Raw genomic sequence first — 22,927 nt, 5'->3', positions numbered from 1 at the left:
ATAGACAAACAGTGCTACCGCCGAAAGGACAGCAAAGGCAAGCTCAAGAGAGAGAGCTGTCACCGAAAGACGATGAAAGGCAGGCAAAAGAAAGAGTGCTGCCGCCGAGAGATGAAAGGCAGGCATAAGAAAGACGGGCGCTGCCGAAAAGAGAGAAAGGGCAAACGCGCGAGAAGTAGTTGCGGCCGTAGGAAGCATCAGCTTCACCGGCACATTGACAGCAGCAACGTCAGTAACGTTGTTAGCCTTGAAGCTAGCGTCACAATCGGAGCTAGAGAAAGGTGCGAGGCATCACTATCGCGCAAAGCGAAGCGCATAAGTGCGTCGAGGCACATAGATCTGGGCAGTAGAATAAACTGCAAAAAGAAATCGTACAACTATTCGCGCGGGAAAGAGTATCTTGGGAGGAAACGGCGATTCAAGAGAGCGCTGCGCGGCAGGAGAAAAATTAAGGAGCTGGACAAGTGTGAATCTTGCCGCCAGCACAGAGAGAGCAAGACGCGCGAAGGCACGTGCTCTCATGCGGGCTCTCGCTTTCCACTGCAGTCACGGGAGAAACCGCGCTCCCACAGCAAGCGGCACGCGCGCGCAGGGAAAACGCGTGCACGGCTCAAAAAGTGCAAAATTTTACGGGGCGTAGTGGCAGAGGCAAGAAGAAACCGCCTAAGCGCTCAGCCAAGCTTAGGTATCGCGATGGGAAGCCGCGTGTCAGGATAACGCTCTCCACTAGGCGTAAAATCAAAAGGCTGGGTAGAGGCGAACCACACATCGAGCGGAAAGGCAAACGGGTGCGCGAGAAATTGAAGCCTTGTGCAAGGTCTCACTTGCCGCCAGAAACAAAGAAAAAGAAAGAAACGTCGCGACTGGCGCGCGAAGCGCAAAGAACGGGAAAAGTCGCCAGTAAGCGAAAATAAATCGTTCTCGTACTGTACCCCCCCCCCCCTAGAAACTGGAAAGACAAGTACAGAGAGAAAGGAAAGCGCGTCTACCGAGACATTAGCTTCCACGGTAGTAGAGAGAGAGAGAAAAGCGCAGCTGCAGCGAAAGAGGCAGAGTCATTAGCTTCCGCGGTAGCGGGTGTCGTTTAACCGAGTTAAACGCTGGCGTAGACGCACTAAGCTGTGTGTTCTAAGCAAGGCTGCTTTCGCCTCCTCATGACCTACATTTTGTCTCTTCGCGAACAGCTGTTAAGTTCGCTCGCAGATCGGGGAAAAATTGATATCCTCATTTGTGGCCTCAGCTGAGTTTTCTTCCGGCCGAGTGATCTCAAGAGAGCGAATTTATTTTGCATTCATTTCATTCCGAGTGTTTCATGTGTTTGACACTTTGTTTGAGTTTATTGCTTTATAGTTCTCGTATCCCACATGTGTCTCTTGAAGAAGAGGGAACAAAAAGGGGACAGAAATATAGCCAGCAGAGTTTTTTGACTTTGAAGTCTGGTGTATTGACGGGTGACAGAGGGCACTTGCACGTGTTGGGTGTTGCCTGTTGTGGGTCGGTTCTTGGCAACATGCAGAACGATCAACGACCGATGCTGAGAAGCAAGCTCTTCCGAAGGACCGAGCGAAGCTGATCCAGTCACCTGGGCGACAAAGCTGCGAAGCAGTGATCCTGTCTTGACGAGCGGGACCCGTTCTCGGAAAGGAGCCTGGAGCTACCTGCGGCTGAACATCGGACGAGAACTTGGAGGAGCCTGGCGTTCGAGCGCGCCCCGCATCCGAGCCACGCGGAAGTAGCTCGTCTTCGTGGCGCATTGTCTGGCGGCGGTGGTGCTGTAGTGCCGGCGCCCACATTTCGCTGGCTGGCCTCTCTGGAAACAAGCGCTGCGCGCCCGCCGGCGCTCAAGGCAGGCCCAGACTCTCTCGGACATGTCGCGACGTGCAGCGTGACTCTTCCCTGCACCGCGGCGCCGACACGGACCCTTCCTCCTTCCCTCCTCTCCGTCGGTGCGAACTCCTCCGACACTCGCCGGCTCTCGACCATTGGTCTAATTTGGACGGTGGCCAGTGCCGTGACCTGATTGGAGGATTTGAACTGCTGGCGGCCGCAACCGACACCGGTAGCTTTAAAAGCGGAGCCGCGCTGAACCCGCGCAGCAGACGGGCAGCAGAAGAGCCATCACGCCGGAGCTACGCTCGCCGCCGGGGCCGCCCTTCTTTGTGCTAGCCCGTGGTGCTCTTGTCCCTTGTATCATGTAAAAGCCCTTGTATATAGTGTACATAAAAGTCATTTGACTCACCGTCGCCTCGACCGTTTCCTGGCTCGGATTCCCAGTCCCAACAGTGCCTACATCTACCTGTCCCTATAAAACCGAGCAGCTGCTATCAATAAACGTTCTTTCTGTTCTTTCTTGACCTGGTCGTTACATGGTGTCAGAAGTGGGCCGACTGTCTGCTTCTCAAGCAGTGGCTTGAGCAAGAGACGCAAGGGCGTCGCCTACAAGCCAGGAAAAATGGAGCTACGCAAGCCGCCCGACCAGCTCCTTCTGACCGGGAACATCGCAAAGAAGTGGGCGTTGTTTAAGCAGAAGTTAGAGCTATTTTTGGAAGCAACACCATCGACCAAGGAGCCAAGGACGGAAGCTGCTAAGACGGCGCTGCTGTTATGTGTTGCCGGCGATTACGCTCTTGAGGTATTTAATAACTTCACTTTTTCGGCACAAGAAAGCAAGAATGACTATGCAACGGTTGTGAGCGAGTTTGAAGCGTACTGTCAGGAGCAGTAGAATGAGGTCTACGAGAGGTACGTGTTTCGCTCAAGGATTCAAGCGGAAGGCGAACCTTTTGAACAATTTCTACACGACCTGCGAAAGTTAGCCCAGAGTTGCAACTTCTCAACACTGAGCGACGCAATGATCCGTGACCAGATTGTGTTCGGCACAAATAATCAGAAGCTACCGGAGAAACTGCTCAAAGTTAAAGACCTAACGCTGCTTAAAGCAGAACAGAGCTGCAAAGCTGCCGAGGTGTCGGCTCACCAAAATGAGACCTGGGGCCAAATGGAAAGGCAAGTGGCGTCGGTAAAACGGCGTGAATGGTTGAAATGCAGCCGATGCAACCGATTGCACGAGCGGGACAAGTGTCCGGCGTTCGGGAAGACATGTTTTGCGTGCGAAGGGGCCAATCATTTCGCGGCCTGCTTCCAGAAAGAGCCTGCAGTCAGTGCAGTCGTTCACGACGAGGACAACTTCGACATCCTCAATGCAAGGGTATGTACAGTCGAAAGGACAGCTGACTGGACAGTTGAAGCCAAGGTGTCGAACCAGAATGTTGTTTTTAAAGTAGACACTGGGTCCCAGGCAAACTTGCTGCCTTATTCACTCTTTCGCAAGTGCAAAGCTACGCCATGCCTGACTCCAAGCAGCTCCGTTCTTCGGTCTTACAGTGGTGACGCAATTAAGCACTTCGGCGTGGCGACCCTACCAGTGGTCATTAACGACAAGTCCCGCACCTGCACCTTTTTCATAGTGAAGAAAAGTAAACAGGCGATACTTGGACTACATGCAACGGAGGCGCTGGGACTCGTAGTTCGTTCAGTCAACGCAGTGGATACAGCAGAGTCTGAAAAAAACTGCAAGAATTCTCGCCGCTTTTTCAAGGTACCGGCTGTGTAGCCCGCCCATACCGGATGGTCCTGCGCGAAGACGCCATACCAGTGATACCGCCGGCGCGAAGCGTCCCCTTGGCACTGCGAGAACCACTGCGAGAGGCGCTGCAGCGCATGGAAGAGGCCCATATCATTGAAAGGGTCAATGAACCAACAGAATGGGTGAGTTTGCTTGTCATTGTCAGGAAAAAGGATGGCAAACTTCGGGTCTGCATGGATCCTAGGAACATTAACGAATGCCTGAAGCGGGAGCACTACCAGACGCCTAAACGTGACGATATTGAGGCAGAGCTGGCAGGCCCTAAATACTTCTCGCGCCTAGATGCAAACTCAGGGTTCCATCAGATTCCATTGGATCAGGCCACATCAACCATTTGCACGTTCGCGACACCTTTTGGGCGTTATCGTTTTTTGAGACTGCCGTTTGGGATTGCTTCAGCGCCTGAAGTGTTTCAAAAAACGTTGAGCTCAATTTTTGATCGAGCACCGGGCGTGCGCATGTATGTCGATGACGTCCTGATATGGGGTGCTACCTGGGAAGAACACGACAAGCGCCTTCGTAGAACGCTGGAACTAGCAAACCATGCAGGCTTGACGTTCAATGCAGCCAAATGCAAGTTCGCGTGCACCGAGGTTGAGTTCTTGGGCGACCTCATCAGCCAAGACGGGATAAAGCCGAATCTTTCATTCAGTGCATCGATTGCTGAAATGCCGCAACCACCTGATAAGACGGCGGTTCAGAGAATGCTTGGTGTGGCCAATTACTTTGGGAAGTATATCCCGCATCTTGCTGAAAAGACCAACTTGTTACGTGGTCTTATCAAAAAAGAAACAGTCTTCGAGTGGACAGACAAGCATGCCGCTGAGTGGGCAGCTATTTACGCACTTCTATGCAGCGCACCAGTGCTGTCAATTTTTGATCCAGCAAGAGAGACAAAAATTAGCTCTGATGCATCAAAAAATGGGCTAGGAGCTGCACTGTTGCAGCGACACGGAGATAGCTAGCGACCTGAAGCCTACGCATCACGCGTCATGAGTGAGACTGAGCAAAGGTACTCACAAATAGAGAAAGAAACAATGGGAATAACTTTTGGGTCTGAAAAATTTCACTATTTTGTTTACGGCCGAAGAATTGTTGTCGAGACGGACCACCGCCCACTCCCAGCAATTGCGTCGAAAGGAATCGGCGATATGCCACCTAGGCTTCAGCGGTTTTTCTTGCGCTTGTGCAAGTACGATTATTCCCTTCAATTCGTACCAGGGAAAGAGCTGCTGCTGGCCGATATGCCGTCAAGGGCGTCATCCAAGAAACCACTGGACATCACAGCCTCCCAAGACGAAGTAGAAGTTCATGCGGTTGGAGCGGTCACGGGCATGGTGAGCAGCAAAACACTAAATCGACTTGTGGAGGCCACGGCAAACGATCCTGATCTACAGTCGGTTATACGGTACACAACAGCCGGCGGTAACCTGGGTGGCAGCATGAAACCATTTGCGGCGGAATTGTCCCTGATTGAAGGCATTGTGTTTAAAGGCACTAAAGTATTGATCCCAAAGTGTATGAGGGCGGAAATGCTTCAGCGAATACATGAGGGACATTTGGGCCTGAATAAGTGTCGCATCGTCGCATCGTCGCAACGTCGCATCTAAATGCGACGTTGGAACCGTTCGAGAGCAACGCACTCGGAAGTGACGAGTCCGGGAGTAAGTGCGAGCCCGTCGACGAGCAGGGGCCCAGTCCAAGAAGAGTAGCTGCTGCGCCATCTACGGACGGACACTCTACACCAGCGGTGAGGCGGTCCGCCAGAAACAGGAGGCCTCCAAACAGGCTTTACTAGGATCACAACTTCAACCAAGTGAATTCGTGACGCATTTCCAAAATTCAATAAACAAGGGAAGATGTATCGTACATGATACGCATGCGCTGTGCGTGCCAGCCCATCCCGAACCGACCGCTGCCGTTGTCGCCTACACACGTGCCTACATCTACCTGCCCCTATAAAACCGAGCAGCTGCTATCAATAAACGTTCATTCCGTTCTTGCTTGACCTGATCGTTACAGCAGCCACCTGAGCTGTAGTTGCGGCGATAATGAGGTCGTCACGAATTGAGAAATGGGATGCATGACGGTGAAGAGCACGCGATGGAGAAGCAGCCGTAGGGTTGGTGAGGAAGTCAACAAGAGACGAGATCCATGAGTCGGACGCTGCGTCGAAGGCATGGCGCTGATGTGAAGCATCGGTGAAGAGGCGTCTAAGGTGGAAAGGCTGGAAATAATGGCGTAAGTGGGCGGCGGTATAGAGCATCGGCGTCTTGATGTTTGCGGCCAGTACGATACACGACGCGGATATCGTATTCCTGTCGGCGAAGGACCCACCTCGCGAGGCGACCGGATAGGCCTTTCAGCGAGGAAAACCAGCACAGCGCATGGTGGTCGGTCACTACTTCAAACGGGCGGCTGTATAGGTAAGGACGGAAATCGGTAAGGACCTGAACTATCGCCAGACACTCTTTTTCAGTGACCGGGTAATTGAATTCAGCCTCTGTGATCGTGCGGCTGGCATAGGCAACGAAGTATTCGACGAAGTCAGATTTGTGTTGTGCTAGTATAAACACTGAGGCCTACCCCGCTGGAGTCGGTATGGACCTCTGTAGGTGGGGTCAGTTCTAAATGGCGCAGTATCGGCGGGGCGATGAGGATACGGCGCAAGGAATCGAAGGCGTCGTCACACACTTGGGACCAATGCGAAAGATCGGTACTGCCGGACAGAAGTGCCGGACAAAGGTGCAATTGAGACAAAGTTGCGTAAAAAGCTACGGAAGTAGGAGCACAGACATAAGAAGCGCGCAGTTCTTTGACAGAAGTAGGTCGAGGAAACGCAACCACAACATGATGTTTAGCCGGATCCGGACCGACACCGTCCTTGGAAACAAGAAGGCTAAAATGGTAAGCTGGCCGGGGCGACAAAATGACAATTTTTTAAGTTGAGCTGGAAGGTGGCGTCAGAAAGGCAGGTCAGAACGTGCTTGAGCAGGTAGAGGTGGCTGTCAAAGTACGGCAAAAACACGATGGTATCATCAAGGTAACAGAGGCAGGCCTTCCATTTTAGCCCACGCAGAATGGTATCCATCATCCTCTCAAAAGGCGGCAGGACCATAACAAAGGCCGAAAGGCATCACAGTAAATTCATATAGGTCGTATGGGATTACAAAGGTTGTTAAGGGGGGATCGGTCTCTTCCATGAGTACCTGGCGGTAAGTACCCCGAACATAAATCTAAAGAAGAATATATTTGGGCACCTTGCAAGCAGTATAGCGGGTCTCGATGCGTGGCAGCATTTTTTAGATACGCCGTACACGATTTTAGATACACAGAACTGCTTTTTTATATAAACGGGGATGCGACGCCTGTGTGGGTCACCTACAGGGTCTGTTCTGAAAGTAATGAGACAAGTCGCGGTGTGGCGTGTGCATGCTCTAGATCAGGAAACCGCTTTTGGGGGAAGGAGCGGGAACCTTCAGCTTCACAGTGCAAAGACCTCAGTTGGCTTCGAGCAGGTCAAGCGAGTGGACGTGCTCAAACTTGTACCCCTGTTTCGTCGCTGCGTCGAGGAAACCATGGAACAGCGTGACGCGGTGAAGCTTTGCAATAAACTGAATAAATCACCGACCGAGACAGTTGACAGCATGTGGTAATGATGCAATGTCCGGATCGCAAGGGTTCCAATGGCATAAAGCACCTACAAATGGCCGTGAAGACGTTCAGGACCACACAGTCAAGGTTACCGTCCGTAACCGTCATCGACAGGCGCCTGGACCGCTGCTTGTTGTGCACGTCGTCACGACCATTTTTAAATGCCTTGTGTCATTATAACACACGACGTGGACATTGCATCGTTCCCACATGCTATCTTGATCACGTTGATTGACTCGGTAGGTGACTTACCCAGTTTAGTGCAAAGCTTCACCGCGTAGCGCTGTTCCAACTTTCGCTCCATGGATTCCTCGACGCAGCGACGAAATATGGGTACACGCTCGAAGATGTCCACTCGCTTCGCCTGCTCGCAGCCAACTGTTGTCTTTGCACTGTGAAGTTGAAGGTTCCCGCTCCTTCCCCCAAAAGCGGTTTCCTGATCTAGCACCACGAGCACGCGCCACACCGCGACTAGTCTCATTACTTTCAGGACAGACCCTGTATCTTTTCTTTCATTTTTTGTACAATCCTCGTGCGCTTGGCTCGTTCTTGATCTCCCCTTGATTGTTTTCTTTATATTGATTCGCAATCACGGTGAATAAACAGTTGCAAGTAGCACTTCTTCCTTCTCGCTTGCTGTGTGCTGCCGTTTTCGGCGCTACAGCAATTTTATGGAAATATGCACCAGCTAGCCTCCCAACAAGTATTACTCGGAATTCATCGTCCTGAGGCACGGCGCAGCGGCGCTTACTATCATGGATAGAGGCACCGCGTTCGCTGCCAAAATCTTCGTATCCCTTGCAGAACTTTTTGCTGGGCTAGTTGGTCCATTCTGACATTGGTGAAAACAGCGCGAAAGAAGAAGCCCGAAGGCGAAACGAGGAAGTGACAGGAAAGAGCGCTCTTTCCTGTCACTTCCTCGTTTCGCCTTCGGGCTTCTTCTTTCGCGCTGTTTTCACCAATGTCAGAAATTCGTATCCCTTATGCGACTGAGTGCCACTACTCATCGGAGAACGACCGCCTATCATTGGTCCATTCTGACATTGGTGAAAACAGCGCGAAAGAAGAAGCCCGAAGGCGAAACGAGGAAGTGACAGGAAAGAGCGCTCTTTCCTGTCACTTCCTCGTTTCGCCTTCGGGCTTCTTCTTTCGCGCTGTTTTCACCAATGTCAGAAATTCGTATCCCTTATGCGACTGAGTGGCACTACTCATCGGAGAACGACCGCCTATCATCTCCAGACGAATGGTCCAACTAAATGTCTTAACAAAACACTCGTTGACTTGTGTTCCTTGTACACTGACGTTGAGCGTCGATCTTGGGACGATATCCTGCCATTACTCTCTCGTATAACACGGCTCAGCAAAAACCACGCGGAAGACGCCCTTTTTGCTGTTGTAGGGCCGTGAAGTGTCGACAATTTTGGAGGCAACGCTACCCCATGATGGCCAAGACCTGGACGCCGGCGCCGAGGAATTTACTCTTCGCACAGGAAAAGCTCGACAGCTTGCGAGACTGGGCATCATGAACCAACAAGGCCGTGACGCCGAGCGTTACAACCGCAGCTACAGGCTAGGTACGTTCGCGCCGGACGAAAGTGTGTGGGTATGGACCCCATTCGACGCCACGGTCTTTCCGAAAAACTTCTAAAACAGTACATCGGTCCTTACAGTGTTTTTAGCTAAGCGACGTAACCTACGAAGTTCTTCCGCATGGGGTTTCCCGGACTACTCGCCGTCAGCTGAGACCTGAGATCGTACATGTCGTGCGGATGAAGTCCTACTTTTCGCGAGGCATTTAGTGGCTGAGCGCCGCGGGTTACTCAGTTTTGTTTATTTTTTCTCCTGCCGATTTCCTTGTTAAAGCAGCGGGCCGATCCTTTTTCCGAGAGTGGTGCGTCTACTTGGCACGCAGCTCATGCGCCACGCTGGTGTTTTGGGTGAGGAAACTGAAGTTCCCCTCCAGGCGCCTCTCTGTGCTGTTGCCGCCTCTCAGAACTTCTCGGGTAGGCGTTTCTCTGCCGTCTAGGCAACGCCAACTGCTACCTGACAATATGACAAAGGAGCATTTAACCACTGGCTTATATGGACAAAGCAAACGATGAGTGCAATGAGATTTCAAACAGCGCTAGGACGGTGTAAAGAAAGAGAGTTGTTAAAGGAATCACATCAATGTCCACCCCGCCGCGGTGGCTCAGTGGTTATGGCGCTCGGCCGCTGGCCCGAAAGACGCGGGTTCGATCCCGGCCACGGCGGCTGAATTTCGATGGAGGCAAAATTCTAGAGGCCCGTGTGCTGTTCGATGTCAGTACACGTTAAAGAACCCCAGGTGGTCGAAACTTCCGGAGCCCTTCACTACGGCGTCCCTCATAGCATGAGTCGCCTTGGGACGTTAAACCCTAATAAACCAAACCAAACTAAACCAAACCAAACATCAATGTCCCAGGCAAATTCGTAGAATAGACGACAGCTGGTTATGTGTCACTTCCTGCTTTTGAAACTGTTACAGTTGAAGAACCGCCACTGTTGACGGCAGTGTAAAGTCATTGAGGCGACTGCGACAACTTAAACCACTCTGTTTGCTCACAAGTGAAATAGAGCAGCTACCCTTGGGCAGCGGGAGGATTCAAAATGCGCGTTCACGAGAGCATTGGCTGCCTCTTGAAGTCCGGCTACCTGAATGCTGCCTGGCGCATTGGAGTGTGGGCAGGAACCACCATGTCGTTCTTCACGAATACTGACCCGCGGCATCTTCAAGCAGATGAGGAGGCCTGTTTTGCAGTTTTTCGGACGACCCCTTGTCTCTAATATATTAGGCGCTTAGAAACAGTTTTTTCACCTAATGCTGTGCCACCGCAGTGGCTCAGTGGTGGTGGAACTCGGCTGCTGACTCGAAGGACGCTGGTCCGATCCCGTCCGCGACGTTTGCATTTAAATGGATGCCAAATGCTAGAGGCCCGCATACTGTGTGAATCAACGAACGCTGGAGAACAGCAGGTGACCGAAATTTCCGAAGTCCTACAATACAGCGCTTCTCATAGCCTGAGTCCCTTGAGACGTTAAGCACCACAAACCGTAAACCAATCACCTACGGCTGTGCGGGCTAGAAAAGTGAAAATCAAAACGCTGTAATTTATTTATTTATTTACAGAAGACTGCTGGCTTTATTGCAAAGCCTTAAGCAGGAGTGGGTGTAAAATACACTTTGACAAAAAGAAAACTTCCTTGAGGCACACGCAACTCAGCACGCAATACCGAAAAATGAACGACGAAAAGAAACAACATTATACAATGTTAGACGACATCTTGTGTCAAAATGAGCACTGGGGGAAAGAAAAAAAAAGGAAATGTCGAATGCTGCAAAATTGTTACAAACTCCTAAGCGACGCCGTAAACGACTCCACAGTAGAAGCCTCTACAATATTCGCTTTGAGGACATTCCATTCCCGCACAGTACGGGGGAAGAACGAATTCTTGTATGTTTCAGTGCGGCATGAGTATTCCTTCACTTTTAAAGAATGGCAGGATCGTGTCGAACGACCCGGGACGAGCTCAATGTACTTGCTGCTGTTAATTCCTAATTTGTTGTGAACAATCATGAACATATATTTAAGCCTCTCGCGGTATCTCCTGAGCTGCAAAGACTACGAATTTGCTTTCTCAAGTAGCATGGTAGGGGACGTCTGCCAGTTGTATGAATTATAAATAACTCGCACTGACTTTCTTTGAATATTTTCGAGTGTATTAATGTTTTCTTTAGTATAAGGGTCCCACACAACAGAGGCGTATTCTAAAACAGGTCGGATAAAAGTTTTGTAAGCTAGTAACCTAATTTCGTGCGTGGAGTACCGGAGAGATCTTCTTAAAAAGCCAAATTTTCATAGCTTTATTTTTAACATTAGAAATGTGTTTGTTCCACCGTAGGTCAGAGCTAATCGTTAATCCCAAGTACTTGTAGCTGTCCACGGTAGACAGGGGATGGTTATTAATAGTATAGGCAAAACATAATGGCTGCTTCTTCCTCGTGATAGACATTGAAACTGTTTTTTTTAGTATTAATACTCATCTGTCACGTTGAGCACCAATCATGAATTTTAGACAAGGCGTCATTAAGAAAAAGCTGGTCAGCAGGAGCTCGTATTTCATGATATAATACACAATCGTCGGCAAACAGCTTGATTTTGACAGGAATTTCTTTAACAATGTAATTTATAAAAACTATAAAGAACAATGGCCCAAGTACTGAGCCTTGTGGGATACCGGAGCTTACCTAAGCTGGGCTCGAACGTGCATTGCCGATTGATATGGAATGAGATTGAGACGATAGATATGCCTGTACCCACGCCAACAGTAGATCGTTTTTCAAGATAGTCTTTAGCTTTAGCAAGAACTTTCTGTGTGAGACGCGGTCAAATGCTTTTTCAAAATCTAAAAAAATGACATCGATTTGACACCGGTTATCAATGGCTGCGGCAAAACCCTGAATCGTCTCCAGAAGTTGGGTCACTGTAGAGAAGCCTTTGCGAAAACCGTGTTGCCGGTCGTCAATTACGTGATTGGTTTCCAGGAAGGCTGATATATGCCCAAAAAGTATATGTTCAAGTATTTTTTAAGAAGTACACAATAAAGATATTGGCCTATATGAGCTAAGTAGAGATGAATTTTCAGTTCTGGGAATGGGAATAATTTTTCCGTGCTTCCAGTCCTCCGGGAGCTCGGCGCTTATCAGAGACATCTTAAATATGAGCCTTAAGTACTTGGAACACCATTTGGCATATCTCACAAAAAACGTATTTGGTATGTCATCAATTCCCGGCGTCTTTTTTGCGTCACAACTGAGAAGCAGAAAGAAAACACCTTCTTGAGTTATAGAAACATCAGTAATAGGCGGTAAATTGTCGAAACATGGTAAAGTGTCGAAACGTATGTGCTTTGCCAGCATAACTAATGAACTATTCAGAAATTAAAGTAACAAGCTCAAGGTTTTGTTTTCTGTGAGAACGCACATGCCAGTCATACCTTTCACAACAACTGTAACCGTGGAGGGGCCTTGGTAGCAGCTGCTTAGCGTATATTAGTAAAAGAATCCTGGGTACTTTATGGTAATAAAGGGAAGTGGAGTGAATATGACTAAGCTGGGGATAAAGCATCCGTACTTTACGGAAATATAACGGGAGTTGGCGACCTCGTAGAAAAGAACGTTGCTTTTGGGAGGGTTTTTTGAGTGGATATTATCGCTTTATTCTATTCTCTCTAGCGCGGGTCCCTGTTCTCTACGATCAGCGCGTTATATTACCCGATTTTTTTTTTTTGCAGAATACCGCCGGTCATTGCATCCATGATTATAAACTTCACTGCAGTTTCACTTAGAATCCACTTTCATCACATTTCACCGGGAATGTTTCCTCTGGAGAGATATAAACAGGATGTCCCGGGTCGCGCCAATGCTATGTCACTATTTGCTTCACGGATGGACCCAACCCTGCACCATAGTTGTATAGAAATTTGTTTTGTGTTATGCAAAGAAGCGAGTTGTATTAGGTGACGCGTAAGAAGCTATCTTCTAATTATGTGGCTCTTGTCACCCTCATCCTGTATCTGGCAGCTTAGAAATAACGAATGTTCAGGTAGAAGCAATATGAGAGGGAACACAGGAGAGGACGGCCTGCGCGCTACACGAAGTGCTGTCGGGGAGACCTGCCGAGAATGGCGGCACTATAAAGCGCGCATGCGCCTTTGCCGCCGATTCGCACCGGGTCTCGGCGCCTCGCGCACTCCCGTGTTCCCTCTCATATTTCCCCTGCTGTACAAAAATGGCCTATCCCAGCAGCACGGTATCGATTACTGCTTTCAAAAATTAATTACATTCCGTTATGAGTACTTCCGAAAAATAATATAACTGCTTTCAATCCATTTATGCTAGCGCAGCGCGAAAAAACATGGAGAGGAGAGAGACGCCTCTTTTCTGTGTATCTTTTATTGCGTGAGCATGACTCGCCACCAACTGACGCAGTGTTCTGTTGGTTTTTAATGAAGTGGCAATACTAACACATTTTCCTATTTCGGGCGTACGTACACATACGGCCATCCCTGAAGCCTACTTTCTGGAAGATGGGCCACCTGCCAGAAAGCAGGGTTGTAGGCACGTGTCAGGTTTGTGCACCGGGCAGATCTTGGTGAAAGTCTAGCTGAAGGCTACACCTGGGTGATGGCTTTCGAGGTAAACGCCTTCAGGGTAAAGGCCTTTAGGTGAAATGCCACTGTGGTAGTGGCCTTTAGCTCCAACCCTCTGGGTCAATACCCTTTGGGGTAAGAGCCTTTGCTAAAGGTCTTTAGAGTGAAGGCCTTCATGCTAAATGCACCTAATGGCCTTTAGGTGGGAAGCCTTTAGGTCGAATGCATTCAGCGCATAAGGGCCTTTAGTGTCCACCGTAACTACTGCTACTGCACGATATTCCGCGGTTAGCCATGCTAAACCATGTGCTTTTTTTTTACGTTACAATTCCCTTTTTTTCACGGTCACACATGCAAATATGTACTGTGCTCACCGCTCTTCCAAGCATTTCAGTTTCCTCAATTTATTGCGTCAGGGGAGCAACTACGATTTAAAGCGGGTGTCAGAAGTTTTTCCCGCAACTTTAGAAAGGCTGTCCTGAGGCCATACTGCTTAGCCGCTCCTCTGAAGCTGATAATGGAACCAAGTGCTGTACGAGGTTTATTCGAAAAGTGAGGACCGTTTGCTCATGCTCAAACATTCACGGCTGAGAACAAAATTAAACGAATGCAGCGCTGTTTCCGAAATCTGTTTCCGATCGTTTCCGAAACCACTTAAGTTATTGTTTTCATTCAGCAGTCGTTTGCCTCTCGGTGAATGCAGAAAACAATGTCCACGAAAATCCCTGCGCCCGCTAGTAGCCAAGCTGGTGGTGTGATTGCATTTTTGTGCGCAAACGGGTAATCAGCTGCCCCAAATTTATCGATAGTAGTGTCTGGGTTTTGTTATTAAGGAAGATGAGACGTGGATATCCTACATCAAAGCAGGAAGGAAAGAGCAGTGATTAGAGCGTCCCCATTCAGCTTCGCCAAACTGAAAAGAATTCAAGCAGTCTCATTACTCAATTCGAAAAACGACGGCTACCGTTTTCTGGTACGAAAAAGGCGTTCGCTTAGTGGATATGTTGGAACGAGGCACCACAATTACAGCTCACGCGTAGAGAAACACTGAACAAAGAGCCGTTCGAAGGCCAAGGAAAGTTTTCCGCAAGAGTCCCTCTCTTTCATGAGAGCACGGGTCCTCACTCCGCTCCTGTAAACTTTTTGATCGCCCACCCTACAGTCCCCAGCTTCCACCTAGCGACTATTTCCCCTTTTCGCACTTCAGAATGGCTCGATGGTCCATGGTTTGAATACGACGAGGAACTCAAGAACGCCGTTATCAACTGGTTCAATTTCCAGGCGGGATATTGGTGCAGCGTTCCTAGAAGTACCTAGAAGTGAACGCCGATTATCTAGAAAAGTTAATTAAGAGTTAAGAAGAAGTGAGAAAAGTTAAGGCGTTTTTGTTGGAGACTAAAACCGTAAATAAAAATGCTTACTGTGCGATATGTTTATTTTTTTATGACCAAACTGCCCCTACTTTTCGATTATGCTTAGTACTTTCCAATGCGGAATCATACCATGCTGGATGCTGGGCGCACCTGACGAAGCATCGTGCGACGGTGTCGACACTAGTAGTGCTTCGTCAGGCGGTGCCTCCATGTAGTGCAGCATAGTTTGGCGCGCGCTGAGAAGGGATTCGATTTCAATTGCCCACAACCGCACATGAAAAGCTTTGGCCTTGGCTACGGGCCTAAAATAACAAAATCACAGGGTTTGGAAAATGCACCGTTCGATACATTATTTAGTCTCGCCCTGTCCATTTGAAGATTTCGTCGCCCGCGTCGCAAGAAGTTGCTGCAGCCTCTTGTTGTTCTTGCTAACCGTCCCGAAAATATGTGCGGTAACAAGAGAGGACACTGTGTAATTTCACGTCACGAAGTTTCTAGCCCGGAAAGTCAACTAAAAACTTAGTCGTATGGCCGTCAAAAAGACGTAGTCCAGGTCCTCAAGCTTGTTAATGAACCAAATTAATTATAAACTTTGAACATATTAAAGACATAAGTCGTCAGTTGCCTTCGTACCAACCTTCTATGTGTCTTAGGTAAACGACGATTGCATTTAGTTCCATATGTACGTGAAAAGTGCGTGTAATGCAGTGAAAAGCTTTACAACAATCAGGGACTTCACTAATCGAGAGAACTGGAAAAGATACTTCTTGCTCGGAAGGCATTAATAAAGGCGGAAGGTGGACTCAGATGATGAAAAATGGCTGGCCGTTTAGCATTGCTAAGGACGAAATATTACTCGAAAGCAGTTTTTAGCTGGTGAGCAACACCGCCATGTAACTGAAAGCGCGATTTCACTGTCAACTTACTCAGAGCGCCAGTTATGAGCGTCTTCAACTTTTTCATCATGTCACTTAACCTAATGTACGCCGGCGGCCTACGTCCACTGTCACGTTTCTGCAGCAATGTGGTCAACGTTAACGCGATTGCTCTAATGCCTTGCTTCAGCCACAACGTTGTCCACGCCAGCACACGCAGCGCTCTGCTGCGTGTCACTCTGTCACTACCGCCGCATAGCTCAAAGCGCCAATATTAGTTTGACAGTAATATTGCTTGAAGATGATGTGAAATGCACAGTGCGAGAATATGTTGCAGTTTAACACGAGGCCTTTGTGGCTTCGGTGAAGGCACAGTGCTCTCGTGCGGTGGCCAGCGAAGCTGATCTGTTCGCGCAACCGCGGCTTCGAATTTCAGTCGAATATATGTATCTGATTTAATTTTATTTTTATTTCAATTGGCACAAACCTCGCAAGATTTTTGGTCAGAGTTTACTCATAGGAATAGTGCTTTGCTCGTTGGGCACAGGGCCCTTTAGCAGGCTTCGTGGTTGTTCGAAACAGGCTTAGCTCGCGAGGGGCGCAGAAGGGCTTATGGAGCTTCTCCCAAGCGCACACGCCTGAAGATGCTGGGGCTCAGGCCGCATAAACTCGTACCCATTTTTATCGGTGTTTGTGCGGCGGTGGGTTTTGGACCAACCACCCCCGCAGCCGACAGAGCTGTCCGAGACACTAGGGCATGGCTGTAGTGCGGTCAGTCGCTCATGATAGGGCATGGCTGCAGTGCGGTCAGTCGCTCATGATAGGGCAAGGTTGCTCGATGCGTTCGGGCCAACAGTTTTTAGCAAGGGCTTCGTCCGGCCGCGAGGTATTTAGGGACACGTTCTGTTCTTATTTTTTCATGTAAAGGGCGCAACCAAGTACTGATGCGCCGCTGGCTCGCTGTGTCGGTAACTTGAAAGTGAACGCACATTGGCGCCGCTCGTCGATCCCGCGACATACCTCGCACCTCCGCGCCGCCAAAGCGCAGCCGACGCTCGACGCCGCGACACCGTCAAGCGACTGGCCGTCCTACGCTTTCAGCTATTTTTCTTGTTGCCTCCGCACTGCCCTTTCGGTTCGCTTCTTTTCTGAGTGTAGCCGTGGCTTCGTCCAGCCGCTGGATAGAATGACACATCTTGGCGATCCCCAGCAGGCTGTCTTTATTCTCTCGCAAAATAAATGAACGCGAAATGACTGCGTGGAGGCAATTAGACAGAGAGCTTCCTTCTCCTGTCCCGCAACTGGATACCTGTTCGTCGTAAAGGAACTCCAACCCGCGCCATTGTGTCTTTCTTTAAGGAAAACAACCCAAGCCTTTTACAAGCAGATAAGGAAGGTGGATTTGTAGTTTTATCTGAAGATGATTTCTCACTAAGAGCAGCCCAGGAAATTGAAAAGAATTTTTTGACAATCAAAGTGAAAGCTACGAAAGTTAACAGCAGAGCTGTTGCTATGTGTGAGCAGCGAGGTTTAGTCCGTCTAGGGGAACATATTGCAAAATGGAAGAATAATGCACTGAAAGTGTTGTTTTCGGTAAAAACGCAAAATGAAGGAATGCCGTTTGAAACTATTGCTACGGAAAAGGGGTCCTGGCAGAGGCCGCTTAGCCGGTTCTTGTTGAAAAATTTTCCTATGCTCGATGTAGAAGACCCCTTCCTTACCGAAAAATTCGAAGAAGTTTGTGAATTGTAAAAATCGCGTAGTGATGTTGGACGCGTCTCTTCAGTAGATATTGTGGATTTATTTTAGTCTGTTCACCACGAAGCCTTGTTCACTGCAATCAGAGAGTGTACTGATAGTAAGCACCTTATTTCTTTTCAAAATACTGCGGCTGTATCCATCGAGCATTCTAACCCTTTTACAGTTTTACTTACAATCCTCCTTTGTGACATTTGACGAGCAGTGTTTTCCACGGAAAGCTGGCATGTGTATAGCTCTTGTGCTGCACCTGTTTTGTGTAATATTTTTCTTTCACAAATGTATAAAATGTTGAACCACGTTTTACCGGCTAGCAACGTTTTCAAAGTATTCAGATATGAGGATGATTTTGTAATCATTTTTACTAATGACGGAAGCTTGAACTTCGAAGAAAGTGTGCAAGATGTTTTATTCTTATTTCGACAACATGTAAATGGCTTAAGTTTTACATGTGAAATACTTGAAGGCTTACACTTTTTAGATCTTAATATTGAGTTTAGTGAGGAACAGGATTGTGGAGCATATGCTCCGCGCGCAAAAAAAGGGGCTTCTGCCATATGACTGCTCATTCCCAGCTAATAAAAAGCAGGAGTGCTTCACTTTGCCTCGAATCGGCCCTGAGAAAATCATGCTCTCACAAAATGCATATAAGTTTTCAAAACCAATCAGCCACGCTGTCTACAGCTAGGTTCCTGGTTCCTTCGTAACGCCGGTCGCTGAAATCCTGCTGCAGAAGATTAAGAGAAAGGCTGTGAGAGCTGGGGAGGATGTCCCTCGAGAAGAGGTGGTGCGACCTGTGGCAGTGCCCTACGTGCACAAATTAGCCGAAAAATTGAAAAAGGTGGCGAGCCGCCATGGTGTGCCGCTGGTTTTTTCAGCCCCTGAAAAGCTCGGAAGCCTTTTCTCTCGTATTCGAAGAGGACGGAAATAAGAGAGAAGGTGTGGCACCATACTGGCGATCGTTCATGAAGTGTGCCGAAGGAGTTGTCTATGAAATTCCCCTCTCGCGCGGCCGCTGCTATACAGGGAAAACTGGGCGCTGCGTTAACGAACGAATCAGGGAACACGAAAGAAACGTTGAGCAAAATAAAGAAGGCCCGAATATGCCTGAGCATATAAGGTCCGGACCGTCACGCTCTTGTGAGCCGGTGCGCGAATTCTACCATAAAGCAAAAATACAAAAGGTAGGTAAGTAATCGAAGGAGAGGACTGAGTCGGGCTGGTTGGTTCATGTGGAATGGTGCGGCAAAACTGCGCTGACGGACGGGACGGAAAAAGACGAGGCATGCGCTGAACTAACAACCAAATGGTTCATTGCGAAAGAGGGGAGGGGGGGGGGGCAATATAAAGCATAGAAGGGAAGAAAATGCGGGGCAAACATGACATGACATACATTCGGGATATTATCACTGATTAAGAAAAGCTATCTTCTGCGGGAATAGAGCCACCGATGGTTGGCTTACACATTAGTTGCCTAATGCGTGAATGTGAAAAGCCTCCAATATCAGGCGCGAGGTGTGATCTCTATACTTGGCGATGATAGTTGCTTGGTACAGAAACGCCTCACATTCATCGCAATCTGCGGAATGACTGACCATGTTATTTCGGCGTGACTTGTTTGCAGTGTCTTTTGCGTGTTCGAGTAGGCATTCATTGAGCCAAGTAAGAACCGGTCGCCATGTGAATTCCGCATGAATTAGCTTCGCAGACGGCGGAATTCATGTGGCGACAGGTTCTTCCTTGGCTGCCTCGCCGAATAGCGCCTCCTACCTCGCCTCAACAAGACGTCGTCGTGCTGGGGAACGCAAGTGTCCGCCCGAAGGTGGATAACCTGCTCGTGCTGGTGCGAAAATACTGCGAGCATCAGCGACTCGACAAAACGCAGCTCCTGTCTCTTGCTGGGACTGCTGCCAGAAGAGTAAGAACGGATGAAGCTGGAAGATGCATCAAGGAAGGCGTGGATTCCCTCACCCGGGGGTGAAGAAAGGAAGCACGCGCCGTCTCACTGCTGCAGTATCGGCCCTCAAGGACGCGTGCGTCAAGCTCCTTCAGTCGGACAAAGGAGGTGGTTTTGTCGTCGTGGCAAACGACCTCTACAAGGACAAGGCTCAAGTTGCAGTCGCTGCCATCTACAGACAAGTCAAAACTGTCAAGCCGTCGAGAGTGCAAGAGCAAGCAGTACAGCTTTGTGAGTGTGCTGGCCTTTCAAGACTGCCCTCTTCTGTCAAGGCGTCGAAGGCATCTAGCCTTGCCATCTTCTTCAGCGCCAAGACTCATAAAGTTAGCTGCCCCTTCCGTGTCATTGTGTCTGAACGTGGAACGTGGCAGCGGGAGGTACCGATGTTTCTGCAGAAGTTCCTGTCGCACCTTGAGGTTGAAGATCCTTATCTCATCAGAAAGCCTGAGACCATGTCAGAATTCCTTCAAAACGAGTGTCCCGCCCACGTTAGCGCGTTTTCGGTGGATTTCAAGGACTTGCACTACTCCCTGCCGAAAAGCGCGGTGATCGCAGAAACCAGCAGTTGCATCGACCGTCAAGGAGTTACAAAGTTCCAGAACTCTAGTGGTATGAATGTTAGCATGTTGCATGTTTCTAGAAATGCTCCGCGTTTATTTACAGTCCTCGTTTGCTAGAGTGGACGATAGTTTTTTCATCCAAAAACAAGGTGTTCGAATTGGATCCAGCCTCGCTCCCGTTCTCAGCGATCTGTTCTTAGCTTCGTGCGATAAACGACTTCAAGCCAAGCTTGGCGGCACCGTTGTTAAGCTTATGCGTTATGTAGATGACTTTTTAGTATTTTATTGCAATGGTGACGACCAAGGAACTGTTGCTCAGATTTTCGACACGTTCAGTACTGAACTTAACAACCAACAATTGACCACAGAGGTACATACTAACAACAAACTAAGATTTTTAGATCTCGAACTTGAGCTATCGTGTGACCATATCTGTTGGATGTACTCCCCGCGATCCCAGAAGAGCCTGCTCCCCTTAAGGTCGGCCCTATCTAAGTTAATTAAGCGCGGGATAGCGAAAACATGCATGAAAGCCGCTCTGTTTAGATCATGTTCGCATAAAACCCAAGCCAGCTTTGACGCGCAGGTTAATAGTCTTAACGCTGCGGCTACCCGACGAAGATCTTATCTAGCATAGAGTCGATATTAAAAGAATGCAGAATTCACAAGGAGACGCGGAAACTGGACAATAAGCACATTACATGTAATCCCTATGTTCACCAAGTATCGCACAGCCTGAAAAAAATTGTTAACAAAACCGGCGTGAAGCTCCTTTTCTCTGCCAGGAACAAGTTGGGAGGCCTGTGCAAGAGAGCGAACCAGGAAAGTGGAAAGAAGGCTTGTCAGAAGAAACACCGAAAAAAATTTGGCAACTGTTCCTGTGGTGTTGCTTACAAGGTCCCATTGTCATGCGGCCGTTTTTACATCGGGGAGACCCGACGGTGCCTCGACGGACGGCTACGCGAACACACGAAAGACATTGAAAACAAGTCACGCCGAAATAACATGGCCATTCATTCCGCAGATTGCGATGAATGTGAGGCGTTTCTGAACCAAACCACCATCATCGCCAAGTATAGAGCTCACACCTCGCGCCTGACATCGGAGGCTTTTCACATTCACGCATTAGGCAACTAATGTCTAAGGCAACCATCGGTGGCTCTATTCGCACGGTAGATCGCTTTTCTTAATCAGTGATAATATTCCGAATGTATGCCATGTCATGTTTGCACCGCATTTTGTTCCCTTGTATGCTTTATATTGGCCCTCCTCTTTTGAAATACACAATTTGGTTGTTAGTTCAGCGCATCCGTCTGTCTCGTCTTCTTCTGTCCCGTCCGTCAGCGCTGTTTTGCCGTACCGTTAAACTAATCGAAGCTTTTTTATGCGAAGCATACTAGCCGCACAACCGAGATCTTCCTTGCTGCGCCGCGCGCGGCCGCGTAGCTACCACTTGACCTACATCGGCGCACCACGTGATATGACGTCACAACAGGTGTGAAAGCTGGGGCTCAACTCGTGCGTTCGCTTGTGGACGCGCAGCCTCCACCGGCGGCCTAAATCCCGCTCCTTCCGCTAGGGCCGCTGACGTCACAACAGCTGTGAAAGCTGGGGCTCAACTCGTGCGCTCGCTTGCGGACGCGCAGCCTCCGCCGGCGGTATGCTTCGCATCCTAGGCTTAACCATAAGCTAAGCCAGGCCATTTTTTATTGCAAAGAAAGGAAACATGTGCGTCAGCGACACGTCTATATGCTTGTGTAAGACTGAGAACAACTTCTTCACCCGTTAGCTATCGTATCAACTTAGAAGATGATAGTATTTTTGCTTGTAAGACGATATACCGGGTCTTACAGCGAACACTTTCAAAAATTCTTATAACTAGAATTTTCTTGGTAAAGATATGGCTTTTGCAGCATAATATTACCAATGTTGGCGGACACCAGAAAACCGGTGAATCGTATTAGGTAGTAAACTGGTTCACTAATTTTTAATAATTAAGTTTTTAACTATTACAGTTAGGTGCCTACTTGCAATTAGATATTTGTAGCTGATCGTTAGTAATAGCCATATCAGTTTTTAGAACTTCGAAAATGCGATTATCCTCTGCGCTGTGGCTCGACAAAATTCGGCTTTTTCGACTAGTTACGTGCACTGGAGGGGATGCTTTGCCTGCATGCTTTCGATAGCACATGTATTTTTCGCCCGATGCAGCCAAACTTTGTCGAGCCACAGCGGTGAGGGTAATTGCGTTTTCGAAATTCTAAAAACTGATATGGCTATTACTAACAACCGGCTACAAATATCTATTTGCAACTAGGCGCCTAACTGTAATAGTTAAAAAGTTAATTACTAAAAATTAGTGAACCAGTTTACTACCTAATATGATTCACCGGTTTTCTGGTATCCGCCAACATTGGTAATACTATGCTGCAAAAGCCATATCTTTACCAAGAAAATTCTACTTATGAGAATTTTTGAAAGTGTTCGCTGAAACACCCGGTATATTTTTGCGTGTTGCCTTCGAATAAATCAGTTGTGAGCGGCGCTACGTCCCCTCTTTCTACCTTGTGTTGCGTCTTTTTTCGCGCCTGTAAAAAATGATGAACAGTTACCAACTTGCCCAGCAAGGCGTCCTTTTAAACTGTTCAGCGCAAAGCGGCTGAGCTTGCGGATGTACGCGCCGCCTCAAGCGACCGAGGCGGCGGCGCGTCCTCTACAATTTCAAACGAAATTCCTCGCAAGTTTGCAAGTGCGCACCGTGAAGCAGACAAGAGAAAGCGGCTTGCTCGGCAGCTCGCAGTGTGTCTGTGGATGCTTGTGCAAAACGACATTCGTGAGCGATTGAGCATTCCCGGTCACCGATCCTTTGACGTGGCTACGCGCGTGTTTGCGTATGTAGTGTGAGCAGCGATACGGTTTTTTAAGGCGAAAGC

General features: G+C 48.7%; 2 protein-coding genes and 1 pseudogene across 2 annotated transcripts in view; 1 reads left to right on the top strand and 2 right to left on the bottom strand.

The window, feature by feature from the left end:
- Nucleotides 1-22,927, bottom strand: part of LOC149327525 (uncharacterized) — a 753,829-nt gene that overhangs the window by 132,289 nt on the left and 598,613 nt on the right. The window lies entirely within an intron of this gene.
- Nucleotides 1-22,927, bottom strand: part of LOC149327531 (uncharacterized) — a 144,539-nt gene that overhangs the window by 61,693 nt on the left and 59,919 nt on the right. The window lies entirely within an intron of this gene.
- On the top strand, nucleotides 3,628-21,045 carry LOC149327532 (uncharacterized; annotated as a pseudogene).

This window comes from Amblyomma mixtum, chromosome 10, assembly GCF_055824585.1.
Source record: "Amblyomma mixtum isolate Tamu chromosome 10, ASM5582458v1, whole genome shotgun sequence".
NCBI lineage: Eukaryota > Metazoa > Arthropoda > Arachnida > Ixodida > Ixodidae > Amblyomma > Amblyomma mixtum.
The sequence above is the reverse complement of the archived record's forward strand: the minus strand, read 5'-3'. Positions and strand labels throughout refer to the sequence as shown.